This window comes from Vipera ursinii, assembly GCF_947247035.1.
Source record: "Vipera ursinii genome assembly, chromosome: 1".
Lineage (NCBI taxonomy): Eukaryota > Metazoa > Chordata > Lepidosauria > Squamata > Viperidae > Vipera > Vipera ursinii.
The window spans coordinates 295,764,611-295,778,143 of NC_139512.1; the positions used below are offsets into that span (position 1 = coordinate 295,764,611).

The 13,533-nt window shown below is 39.3% G+C and overlaps 1 protein-coding gene across 4 annotated transcripts in view; it reads left to right on the plus strand.

Annotated features, from left to right (window-relative positions):
* SLC29A1 (solute carrier family 29 member 1 (Augustine blood group)) overlaps positions 1-13,533 on the plus strand; it is a 68,405-nt gene that overhangs the window by 23,987 nt on the left and 30,885 nt on the right. The window contains exons 1-2 of one of the 4 annotated variants that reach the window (XM_083379075.1): positions 12,687-12,766; positions 12,947-13,077. The exons of the other annotated variants lie outside the window; for them this stretch is intronic. The gene's annotated coding sequence lies outside the window, so the exon portion shown is untranslated. Of the gene's footprint in view, positions 1-12,686; positions 12,767-12,946; positions 13,078-13,533 lie in introns of those variants that run through there. 4 annotated transcript variants of the gene reach the window in all.

Below are 13,533 nucleotides of genomic sequence, written 5' to 3' on the forward strand. Positions count from 1 at the left end.
CAAAGCACCTGAGGTCTGGACAAGGAGTAAGAGTTGGACACTTATCAAAGCTTATCAAAAAGAAATCCAATCTAGATCAGTGGAACAACTTGGCTCCAGAAGTTGTGAATGCTCCAATGCTGGAAGTTTTTAAGAAGAGACTGGACAACCATTTGTCTGAAATGGTATAGGGTTTCCTGCCTGAGCAGGGGGTTGGACTAGAAGACCTCTGAGGTTCCTTCCAACTATTCTGTTCTATTCCTGAAGAGGTATTTCCTGACAGAACAATTAATTGGTGGAATGACTTGCCTTCAGAAATTGTGGATGCTCCACCACTGGAGGTTTTTAAAAAGAGATTGGACAACCATTTGTTTGAAATGATAAAGAGTCTCCTGCCTGATCAGGGGGTTGGAATAGAATATCTCCAAGGTCCCTTCCAACTCTTGTTATTTTGTATTCTGTATTTAGGTATTGTCAAGTTGGTGAATGCTGACATATGCTGAAAGTCAGGACGTTGTTTTAGGAGTTGGCTATTGTAGCTGATTAAGCTGGATTTTTTTCATGGTATGGAATATGTGGTCTCTATTGATTCGGCAAGATCATATTTAGACAGGGGCCTCCAAAGTTGGCAACTTTAAGACTTATGGACTTCAACTCCCAAAATATCTCAGACAGCCATGCTAGCTGGGGAATTCTGGGACTTGAAGTCCACACTAAGACGTTTGCCAAGTTTGAAGACCCCTGCAAACCTTCACCCTAATGGTGGAAATACTTTCAAATAAAGATTGTTGGGGCAAGGAGCCAGGATGCTTCTGATCATGCAGAAAATGCCAGGACACCATGGACGTGGCTAGTCTTTAGTTTCAGCATGCTTATCCAGGGAGAGGAAGGGTTCTCTCAATTGGCAGTGGAAGCAAAACTAAGCTTTGAGGTCTTCTATTTGATCACCACCTGTGCACTACACAAAGTGCAACCAGAGATAATGGCAAATGCATGAGTGACCACAGTCTTTTCTAAGAAATCAGGCATCATGTATATATTTCTGCTAGATTAGCCAAGGTTGGCTTTCTCCCATATTGATACTTACTTGAAGACCTTTTTTTAAAAGATTGCTCTTGTAGAACCTATTTGAACTGAAGCCCTATTATTTCAAGTGGGATGGGAAGGATCCAGTTATCACTGTGATTCCCAAACTGTGTACCAGCTGCCAGAGAACTCCCAAGGGGTTATTTTAAAGAAGACAACTGTGACAGTTAAATAATTTGTGTGGCAGCTGAGCTTTAGTTATACTTTCCCTAAAAACTTGCAGTAGTAAGAAATAAGGCTACATTGAATTTACATTCACTGTGGCCGTGAATATAAAAAAGAGCCTTAAGAACTTCAGTCTGCCATTTGCTGGATTTCTGCAGCACAGAAGTAATCCTGAACCTTCAACTTGATCTCTGACATTTTCCAGCTTCTAAATCTTTTGTTGATCATATGAGATACACCTGATTCAGCAGTTAGGTTTTCCTGCTTGTCGCGTTCATACTAACCACACCTTAGTTACTTGGCACAGAATTTGGTAAGAGTGATATTTTTCAGCTGTCATGTGTAGCTAATTACTGCCACCTACTCACTCTCTCTGAGCTATGGTGCAGATTCCATATAAGAGAAGCACAGTGTTCCATAGAAATTTAATTGGTTTTGGTTGTATTGACAATTTCTAAAAACAAATGTCTCTTTTTAGATTAGTGAACAGAGTACAATGCTATTAATGGTTTCTAGGTATGATAGCTATATATAATCTCCAGCATCCGAGGCTGTATGTTTGTCCTTCTACTCGCTGCTTGGTTCATAAATTAGAGAGAACTATTGTGTTTTTGTCTTTCTTGAAGCACACTGTGGTTATTTTCTTCTCTAATAAATCTATTAATAATTTATGCATTCTGATTCAAAACTCCAAATATTTACTATTACTTTCAGCTTGTCCAGATCTGGAAACTAGAATCCCCTGCTCCCAGTCATGCTTTCAAATCAAGAATAAAATCCCTGTTACAGTCCCAAATGTTGTTGCTAAGCTTTACTGCCTAATATGATGTGTACAATGAACGTGGTGTATTAAACAGTCCCAGATTTATAGCTGTATATGTAAATAGTACACTCAAAATAAACAGTGGAAAGTATACAAATAATGATAAAGTTTATTTAATTATTCCAAAATGTATATATATAGTTACTTGGGTGGAAAAGCTTACACTGTTTTCTTTAGTACAGCAACTGTTTGTACATTTTATGGGTAATGCAAATGGTGCTTAAAAATAAAAAAAAAATTAGGAAACAGATATTATAGTTAGGAAGAATTATTGCTACCTGTACTATTGTATTACCTAAGATTTGTAGACAAAATATTTATGGGATATTGAGAGTAAGAGCCTTTTTATAACAATGTTATTAAGAACTTCATTATAAAATTAAAACTAATATAAACTACAAAAGATAAAAAATACAAAACATTTTAAAAAATAAAAAGTCAGAAAAAAAGAAGCTCTCCCTCATCCCATCAAGGTATAGTAAACATCAACAGCATATCATTATCTCTTAAAATTCAACCAACCATCTTGATTTTCATAAAGTTGTCAGTGATTTTGGGAGAAGAGACACTAAGAATAAGAAGGATGTGGATTACCTATTCATTCTGCATCTACAAAAGTGGCTTACTAAAGTTCCCAATGGATTTGTGAGACAAGACCAAGAGAACGTAAAAAGAAAACAGATGTTTAGATATTATCTAAGGGGACTAAATATGGTTTTGAGAAAGGGGAAAGAATACAGAGCCAGTTTATTTGATCACAGTTACAATAGATGAATAGAGAACTACTAAAAGATACTATTTGTAGCTCATGGCTGAACTGTAGGGTCCTTCTTGCTCTCTGAAGTTGGTTGTTTTCTTGCAGACATATAATTACTAAACTAGGTAACATCATCAGTGCTAGAAGGGAGTGGAGTTTACTATCATTTTATATACTAGTGCAGTGATGGCGAACCTTTTAGAGACCGAGTGCCCAAACTGCAACGGAAAATCCACATGTGTCCTCAGGTGCCTGGTGGGTGTGGCTGCGGTGGTAATGGCAGACTGGGTGGGACTAAAAAGTTCAATCAATTCCAACTGTGAGATCTCCTCCCCCCCCTGAGAAGTTGAAATTGATTGATTGAGCCTTTTTTTTTCTTCACACGGCAGCGGAGGCCTAAAGCAAAAAGGTTTTATAAAACCCAGCTCAAGGCCTAGGATCGGGGCGATGGCTGTGCGTGCCACCTGCGGCATGCGTGCCGTAGGTTTGCCACCATGGTACTAGTGGCTTGCCTTGTCAGGTTTGGTGGAAGTGGTCTTGGTGGTTCCTTGATTAGGCTTTTGTTTATTGTAGCTTGTTGTGAGAGTTGGTAGTTCCTTGATTGGGACATTGTTATTCAGAATTTATCCTATCCCTATAAACAACTGCTGAAGTTGTGGGTGTCACTGATGCATAGTGTTCAATGATGAATTATAACTCTAGGGAGAAGTTTGGAGTTGCAAGCCTTTAATGAAGCTAGAGCTATTTTTCTGAAGAAACATTGTTATAATCCTTTCTAACTGAAGGGAGAAAGTATGCAGAGGTGTTAGTGAAGAAGACTGGTTGAAATGAGCAGTTAAGCTAGATACATGAACCATTTGCGGTAATCCCAAAGGTGCTTTTTCCAAAAGGTAACTGGATTTTTTTGTGTTTTTTTGTTAAAAATATTTTGCTTCTTATCCAGTTCTCTTCTTCAGAAGCACCTTGGGGACAACCATGACCTAGATCAGAGTTGCCCAACCATTCCTAGTTTGCAGGCCATCGGGGGGGATGGGGGAAAAGGGGATGGTTCTGCGCGTGTGGTGGGTAAGTACATACCTGTTGCTTGTGCACACAGCTTGCCTGCTGCTTGCATGAGTGGGGATGCATGTGTGCATTCGTCTGCCACTTCCTGGGCTCAGTTCCAAAAGGCTCAAGGCTTAGTATGGGCCACATGATCGAGAATCTCCATAGACACTTGTGGTTATCTAATAGATTCCATTTATCTAGTTCAGGGTGTCAAACTGCCAGCACACAGGCCGGATGCATCATGGCGAAACCGTGCCCACTCCATTGCCGGCAATGGAGAAAAAGTTGCGATACATTGTGACATGTCACGTGATGTTGTGAGTTTGACACCCCTGACCTAGTTGGAAGTGGGTTTTTTTTTAATCTAGCAAGCCTTTTCCCCAGTTCTTCTACATAAGACTCCATACAGACACCATGGATCACCATTAAACCATATTTTTCATTCCACTGATATCTCGTTTCTCAGATGATCTTTAAATCGCAGCAAAACATGTTTAGAAAGGCTCTAAACAGAGGGAGAGAGAAAAAGAGAGAGAAAAGATATTACAGTAAAGTAGAAAAGTGTAGGAAAGGAAAATAAAATTATAGCAAAGATTTTAAAGCTTCTTAAGTGCCAATTCACAATCTAGTGGTGTGATGGGCAGTTAGTGGATGTCTCTTTCATGAGTTCATATTTCACAATGGGCCACTACTTACATCTGTAATAGAATTTCCAGTTTGAATTTCAGCTTAGGTAAGCCATTCAGAAGAGGTTTTCATTAATAAAAATAAAAGCACTAATTATTGACATTGTAGGAGGAGAGCCATGTTAGTCTATGGTAGCTATGTAAAAATCCGGAGGAGTCTAGTTTTGTATCACTGAATGAGCCCAGTTCCATTCTACATACAGTATTCTCCAGTCCGTGTACTTCCTCTATCCTTGACTGGGGTTATTTTAGATTAGGTGTGGGGAACCTTGGCTCTTTTACCACTTGTGGACTTCAACTCCCAGAATTCCTGAGCCAATGGCTGGCTCAGGAATTCTGGGAGTTGAAGTCCTCAAGTGGTAAAAGAGCCAAGGTTCCCCACCCCTAATCTAGATGATGTGAAATCAGGGCAAGAACTGTTCAACTTCCATAATGCACAGAGCAGTAGGTCACAATCTTTTCCTTGGAAAATCTTAGTATTGATTGTTCTGAGATTTTCCAGCTCTACTGATGGAGAAAAAACACAAAATGCAGTACGCTCAGCCAATACTTGTTATGGTTACCCAGCTTTTATTTGTTGTATTATTCCTGCAGGTTGTTGATATTGTATGAAGGTGAGTGTCAGAGCCCACTAGGGGCCAGAATGCAAGCAATCAGTTTAGGTGTCCAGGTCAAAGTGCTTTTCAGTTGAGTGATGATCAGGGCTGAATAAATATATTTCATGGCAGGTGCAAATCTAATTCCAAAAGCAACAACTGAAAGGGTGGGTTGTTTCATCCAAGCTAAGTGAACCAGCCCCCAAAGGAATAGACTTGTAATTTGGCAAAAATCTCCTTGCAACAAAATGGGGTCATGTTAACATTTTATGCAAGGCATAAGATGCTGCCTTTTATAACTAGTGAGAGTTGGATTGATTCTCGGGATTTTATTTGCAGCCAGTTGGCACCCATCAAAGTTTGCAGATTGAATAACTGCCAACATGGTTCTGGTGATATAGAAGATAATGTTTTAGAGTCTGGCTATTGTGGGCTCTTCTTCAACCTGCACCTTATAACTACATTTTACATCATTTGTGAAAGACAATGGCAAATTTAAATAACTTTTAATACTCTTTTATTTATGAATGCACAGAGCTTAAATTGAGATAAAGCAGGCACTGCTAGACAGTGCTTTCTACTTCGTCCTTGCTTAGATGCAGTGCTAAAGGGCCTCCAGATAATCCACTGTTCTTCAAGATTTCTCTCATTACCTCTGTCTCTATGCTAAGCTGTTGTGTATCCATATATGCCCTGTGCTGATAGTAGTGGGCATGTAGATCTATCAGGTTGTCTCACCTTTTTCACCCATCTTTCCTCTCCTTTTTATCAGATAATTTGCTTTATTATTGCTCAGTTAGTCAAAATTTAAAGCTGTGTTAGAGCCACTGTACATATGGACTTTTTAAAACTGGAGTATCACTCTGGCAGACAAAGTATATAAAAGCCTGCATTTCTTACTCTTTAGTGGTGATTTCCTGCCATTTAATAGAATTTTCCATCTCATATATGATAGTTCTGAGAATATATTAGTGGTTAAGGCACTGGATTAAAAGTAGGATGATCCAGATTCAAGTCATCCCTTAGGCACAAAAAGCAACTTGACCTTCAAAGAGTCAGTTTCTCTCTGCCTCAAACCAGCATCAGATTGAGGAACCAACCCTTTATCACATCTTTTATTGATGAGACATTGCTGCTGTGTGAACCAGGCAAGCACAGTGCAACCAAGTGGGACAAAATATACTGCTCAAATATATAAAGGGAACAGAAAATAAGACATCTTACTATTAAATACAGTACATTGTGTTGTTTAAGTGTTCCCTTTATTTTTTTGAGCAGTATACTAAGAAAGTCCTAAGTTCTGCTTGGTCTGCTATTGTCATGATCCAGTCAGCCATCACTATTCTTGAACTTTCTTAGGAAAATATGTACATCAACTTAGTTTGAAGAAATAGATGTGGTGATACACAAAGGTGAGGCTTGAAAAGAGGTATTTCTGCTTTAAAATTTTGGAGAGGGCTGTGGAACCAGACATGACTTTTGTATAATTAATCTTCCATGGAGATATCACTTTTCTTCTGCTGTTGCAAGATTTAGCCATTGTGATCAAGTCATGACTTAGTGGCATATGTAAAGGCAGCAATGTCTTTTGAAGGAATGAATTATAGTTAGAAGGTAGATATTAGAAGACCTGAGATTCTACAGCTATGGAGCAGGATAAGAAAATATTTCTTAAATAATTGTTTTCAATTTTCAGTGCTAGCAGAATGTTCTGTATGTATTATCTTTTTCCTCACTGCTTTTATTGATTAGTGATATTGGCAGTCAATAGGGGTGCTTGTTGTATGTTTGGCAGCTCTTTTGTATCCATTTGCATGCTTGTTCTTCTTTTGTCCTTTCTTTCCCCTTGATAACTACTATTCCTGTCCATGGATTTCATATTAGAATTCATTATGCTATGCAATATTTGCTTTTGCATTGATTCCGTCTCTTTTTAACGTTTGGATGTTGGTTTAATGTGATGTGAATAGTTGGCTAGAAGCTTGGCTTGAAATGGACCCAGCTTTTTAGCCCTTGCTATCTCATGAAGTAAACTGAATCAAAACCATAAATATGATGTTCCTCCAATAATGATTGCCTATCAAACTGTCAGTCTTCTTTGGGAGATCAATCATGAACCACAAGGACTATGTCTGCCACTCTTGGCTTGAATTTCATTTCTGAAGACATTATTTTTAGCATGTGGAACATTTCATTTCTGAAGACATTATTTTTAGCATGTGGAATTTTGGTTTCAGCTACATTATTTTTGAATTGGAACCAGCTGCTAGGTTTTGAAGTGGCCCCAATGCTGAATTGGAGAAGAGCAGAAGGCCCATACATCTGGAAGGGAGCAGCTAGGCCTAAATAATGACTGAGTGAAAACCTTTCTGGGCCTTTCTGAAGATGGAGGAGAGTGCCTCTTTTGCCATACCACAGCAGGCCTTTATGTTATCTCACAACTTTGCCAATGTGAGATGTTCAGAATTATTTTTGTTTTTTTAGTACATTCCAGATTGTGTTGCTAACCAGCTGTTTGGTTGGATTGTATTAATTTCAGTAGTGGAATGAAGGAATAGTGATTATCCATATGCCATAGAACTGGTTTCAATGTAATCTATTGGAATGCTAGTGCAGACTTACACACTTCTGGAGTATGCGTGTGTGATTTTGCTTAAATATCCTTGCATCATTCTGCTTTCTGTGTGGGATTTTTGCAAGGATTAAAACAATAGCTGAGGAAGAAGAAAAACCATAACATCCTGCAGAAAATTATACAGCAGTCATAACTGAATTTCAGCATGAATGGCCGTGTTAATGTAGCATAAAGATACTTATCAAAACTTAAGGCCTGACTTGTTCTAAGTGAAATATTAAATTTCATCCCTTGTGCTCTGATAACCGTATTAAATTTCAGTTAATATAAACACTTTCTAGGGCACGGGTGTCAAACTCGCCACGTCACGTGTCAAGACATACTGTAACTCTTTATGCATTGCTGGCAATGGGGTGGGCGCTGCTTCGGTATGATGAAACCAGCCCATGGGCCGGCAGTTTAACATCTTAGGGAGAGATCTGTGTTTTTTATATAAAAATACGAGAGCAATACATAGAAACTTGAGATGTTGTCATACAAATGGCTTAGTGTACTTTTAGTGAAGCAATTACACAGTATAGCTATTTTTGCTCCCCTTATGGTAAGAAAAAGAATGGAGGAAGAGATAAGAAAACAAGGAGGATTACAAATGGAAAGTGATATCTGGTTATTTACTAGAATAACAGAGTTGGAAGGGATCTTGAAGGTCTTCAAGGTCAGCATCCTGTGCTGAGTTTGGGCAACTGCACAAAAAAAGTTACACTTGGAAGCTGCCATAGATTTAGAGCTGACAATATTATTTTGAAAGTATTGTTGCCAGGCAAGCAGGGTAGATTGTTCTATTGTATAAAGAAAACCGATATGTAGACTTTTCTAAAGGATTGTTTCTGTGCATTTCACGTGTGACCAATAGCTGTTTGGTCACTATTCTATCATCCCTTCATATAAGTGCCCAATAAGAATCTCTGCTCACCTCTGCACAATTCCACCCAATTACAAAAGTGCAAAATTACTCAGTAGTTTCTAGATGGCAATGCCTGTTCAGCGTGAGAAACCTTGGCTTGCCACCTGCTAAAAAAGACTGCACTGTTTCCGGGCAATCCACTGAGTTGAACTAAACAGTGAAACAGTGAGGGAACGACCCCCACTGCCTTGGCCCTGGCCCAGAGACCCTCCTTCTGCCAGAGACCCTCAGATCTGTCCCACTCCTGCCCAGGCCCCCATAGGCACCTTTGATGCGAACGATGTAGAGCTGGCCACGCCCACCCAGTAGGCCATACGCACTCTAGCCACACCCACCCAGGCCATACCTACCCGGCCCCTTGAGGGCAACCGCAATGAAATTGAGTTTGACACCCCTGCCCTAGAAGAATGGAGGAGAAAATGCTCTTGCTTCAGTGGGGAAAGAGGCGGACCAGGAGAATTTTAATATACACTGGACAAGGTCCTTGAGGAGATTATTAAACAATATGTTTATAGACAAGGGACGCGGTGGCTCAGTGGGTTGGGACGCTGAGCTTGTCGATCAGAAGGTCGGCACTTTGGCGGGTCGGATCCCGAGTGCCGCTTAACAGAGTGAGCACCTGTTACTCGTCCCAGCTTCTGCCAACCTAGCAGTTTGAAAACACATAAAAATGCAAGTAGAAAAATAGGGACCACTACGCTGGGAAGGTAACAGCGTTCTGTGCGCCTTTGGTGTCTAGTCATGCCGGCCACATGACCACAGAGACGTCCTCGGACAAACACTGGCTCTTCGGCTTTGAAACGGAGATGAGCACCGGCCCCTAGAGTTGGAAATGACTAGCACGCATGTGCGGGGGAACCTTTACTTTACCTTTATGTTTATGGACATATGGATAGGAATGTAACAATTAGCAAGAATCAATTTGGGCTTGTTGTCACAAGTCATGTCAAAGTAACCTCATTTCTTTCTCTCGTCTCTCTCTCTCTCTTTTGCAGCGTAATTAGATTAATAGATGGAGAAATTAATGGATATAATATACTTTGATCTAAGCAACCCTAAAGATTTGACAAAATCTTATAGCTTCATTAATAAAATAAAATGGTAAAACATGGGCTTGATAATACCATTGTTACATATAGTCATAATGGGCTGAATGACCACATCCCAAAAGTATGCATTAATGATTCCATATCAGTTTGAAAAATATTATTGAATAAACATTTTTAGCATGCAGAAGAGAAAAATAAGAGGAAATAAAGGTAGCAGTCTTCAAATATCTAGTTCTCATAGAAAAGAGGGTGTGGATTTTTTTTTTTTAATTACATTTATATCCCGCCCTTCTCCGAAGACTCAGGGCGGCTTACAAGCTTAGCAGTAGCCTTCATTCTATGTATATGCCTGCTTATTAGGGCTTTCGCCCCCCCAAGCGGCATTATTACAAAGTCAGCTTAATTGCCCCCAACAATCTGGGTCCTCATTTCACCTACCTCGGAAGGATGGAAGGCTGAGTCAACCTTGAGCCTGGTGGGATGCGAACCTGCAATAATTGCAGGCAGCTGGTGTTACTTAAGGAGGCATTAGCCCACTGCTCCAGCAAGGCTCTTTGTTCTGCTTTGCTGGGATGACAGGACCAGAAACTACATGGAAGCAGAGTTAGGTTAAATAGTCAAAGAAATTTCTTGAGAGAGTAGTTCAACTAGTTTGACATGTTGCATGATGAAATGCTATATTCTGCTTCAGATAGAGGCCAGAGCGCCTTCTGTCTGAAATGGTTTGGCAGATCCCGCACTGAGCAGGGTGTTGGACAGATGATTTGTGAAGTCTTTTTAATACTGCTGTAGTGGTTTCTTAAAAGTTATGTAGGAATAAGTAAAAATATTAAAAAATAGTTTCATCTCGGTATACTATTTTCTCTAATTTCGTTCAGGACACAAGTGGTTGTATTGCTGTATGTGAGGCCATTCATCACTTCGTCATTTCCAAACTGAAATATATTAAGACATGGCTCACTGTAGGCTGCAATTCTATACATCAGCCTGCCCCAGCACAGGCCCTTACAGAGGCTTGAGAAAAGCTCTTAAATGACCTCAGAGTTCCTTACTTTAATACAGGAAAAATTCAGAAATAGCTTACATTTGGAAAGGTGCTAGAGTGTTTGAATCTTTCATATAAACAACATTTTCTTTTGATTAAACAATCATAAAGTACGCACTACAACACAAAAGGCAGTATCTCGTAAGCCACCCAGAGTTGCTTAAAATGGGCGGCCATTTTACAAAAATAAACATTTACATTGAAGGCCACCACCGTGCCATTTGTTGTTAAATGTATAGGTAACATGAACACAATTTCATTTCTCTATTTGTAATATGCCACAGTTCCAAGGGACTCTTGGCAGTTCAGAAAGGTAAAATACACAACTGAAACATTCAAAAGCTTCTTTCCAGGGCTGAGAGAGAGTTGCTGGCCCAGGGTTATCTTCTTGGCTACAAACCACTACAGCAACTGGCACTCTGCTGGGCTGTTTGCTCGTCAAATAAAGATGATCTTCTAGAAACAGTATGACCTCTTTGTTTTTGGACCACACCACATATTCAGTAATCCACTGTGAAATAGTTTTCTCATTAATAGCAAATACTTTTCTAGTTATTTCTGTTCCCAGTCAGAACTAACAGCTGTATTAAGGGCACAAATGGGCTTAGCCAACATGGGAAGGCTGATATATGGTTGTGTTAGCAATATATCTAACATATCAGCCTTCCCATGTTGGCTAAGCCCATAGCTGGAACAGTGAGGAGGATTGTGCAAAAGCATATTGCAAAGAAGAAACCCTGTGAACTAGGAATAAATTGGCAATGTGTATTTTCCAAATATAAATTTTTGTTCAATCCATGAAACAAAACAAAACAATTAAAAAATTAAATACTTTTAATTTGTTTATTCTAATTTCTTTAATAAATCCAGTAATCTGACTCAATCCTTCCTTGGCTCATTTTTACAACTAATATGCTAGTAACCAACTGTGGTAATATGGAAATGTTGCAGTCACACCAGATTTTGCAATGTAAGTCCAAAGAATGTGTCCAAGCTTAACATGAAAGGAAATGTGTGTTCATTGTTTACAAAATCTGCCTTCTGGTGTCTTCCAGCGAAGCCCGCCCATAGTAATCAAAAATAACTATCCAAACAAAAATAACCAATACAATAGAACACGTAAAAAGGTCAGATGAAACTTAACATTATAAAATTAATGGGGGAAAACAGCTAAGATAAATTTTTAAGGCTATCTAGAGGAGAAATAGATGTCATCATAAAGGTATTATATTAAAATAAAAATAAATGGTACTATTAAGCTGTCAAAGCAGTTCCATGAGATTATGGAGCTTTTCCTCTACGGCTCATATACTACACCAGCCTGCTGTTTAACAGCATTTAAATCATTTTTCTGCTTCCTTGTACTTTCTCCTATAGAAAAAAATCAGGGGCGCACAGAGGAAGTACTTTCTTTCCACTGAGAGTGGCCTTGTCTTATCTGTCAGTGTTTAAAGAAGAAGAGAGTGTTTGACAGGACATGAAAAGTTAATGCCTACATCTCCCCTTTAGTCCTGATACCTAGTAGAGAGATCCTTTCACATAGTTGGAGATGGCTGCAATTTATCTTTGGTGGTATTGTTCTGATGGTAACCTTGCAGCCAAAAATGGTTAGTGTTATCATGTTAAGAAGCTCAAATGATAATTTGTCCCTAGTTGTAGCCTGGCTGGCTGCCGCCTCTTGGCTCCAGCCTGTTGAAATGAGTCCAGGTGAACCTCGTGAGGAAAATACAATGAAACCATCTTCTCTGCAGTCCAGAAGCTGGCCTGCTTTCCATGTTTATCTCTGCTGCAGCATGATGCCAGATGACAGCTGGATAGCAGAACACTCCATATCAGGGTTTCTCAACCTTGGTGACTTTAAGATGTGTGGGCTTTATCTTCCAGATTTACTCAGCCAGCATGCTCTGCATAAATAAAATAATATGAATCGTTATTACTTTTTCCTAGCAAATTCACTGTTCCATAATCTCAAGAATGATATGAGTTTTTAAAAGGTAGGTTGAAGAGGAAATGGAAATAAAATGTGTTTTCAACATATGACAAGAAGGCTCTTTTTCAGCAATTAGTAGAATGACATGACTAGTTACCATTAGATCGATTGGGGTCCTCCTCCTAGCTTGAGGATACTGGTTATAACATAACTGTGTTATCTTTTCCATGTCTCCACAAAATAGGCATTTGCCTTTAAACCGAATGATGGTCTGGCATAAAACAGCAAATCTCTATGAATTTATATCTCGGGAACAAATGAAGAGGCCATCAGTCTCTCTGCAGCCAGAAAAGGGGTACTCTTGTTTGCTGGAACGTAAGGAGTTACTTTGAATTATATCCATCGACAAAAGTGATTAAATGTTCAGAATGAACTTTGCACTCCTGAGAAGAATATATTTTGCAAGATTATGAGTATTTTGGCAAGAATTGGGGTAACACAGTCCAAGGGGAAAGGCAGTTTAGTCAAGTGGAATGAGGTGGGGCCGTGGCTATTTTTGCTAATAATATTTTAAGCTTAGTCCTCAAGTGGAATTCACTTCTAGATTTTGTATATTTATAATTACAATTATAACTGGTAAATTCTTTTGGGAACTTTATGCACATAGAGAGAGAAAAAGGACAGAAGTCATCATTCTTTGTGCCCAGAAGGACTGTCGTCCATCAAGAGATCCTGGGCTGCACAGGAAAGAGTTTATCAGGCTGGAGTTTGCCTCTCTGAGCACTGGGAAGGGATGCTGGAGATACAAAATAGGCTTGCCCTAACTTATAT